The sequence below is a fragment of the Rhagoletis pomonella genome, unplaced genomic scaffold (genome assembly GCF_013731165.1).
Source record: "Rhagoletis pomonella isolate Grant_MI unplaced genomic scaffold, Rhpom_1.0 Rhpom_scaffold_00006, whole genome shotgun sequence".
Taxonomy (NCBI): domain Eukaryota; kingdom Metazoa; phylum Arthropoda; class Insecta; order Diptera; family Tephritidae; genus Rhagoletis; species Rhagoletis pomonella.
The window spans coordinates 11,344,955-11,345,194 of record NW_023458560.1 but is presented as its reverse complement, the minus strand read 5'-3'; positions in this window follow the sequence as shown (position 1 = coordinate 11,345,194).

Sequence of the window (240 nt, the reverse complement as noted above, 5' to 3'; positions counted from 1 at the left end):
CCAAAATTTTCATACATATTCAATCATTAACTTGAACAATTTAATCTGTTTATTTAAATATTTTTCAGTCCTAATCTTTGCTTTTCTTTTAAGGCGTACTACTGTATTCAATATTGGCGGAACCTCGATTGCAACGCTGTCGAATTTTGTTAGTCCTTGCAAAGATGGATTATGCCTATCGTCAGATGCGTAACGAAGCGTTGCTTATGCTGCAAATATCGGTAGGATTAATACGATTTT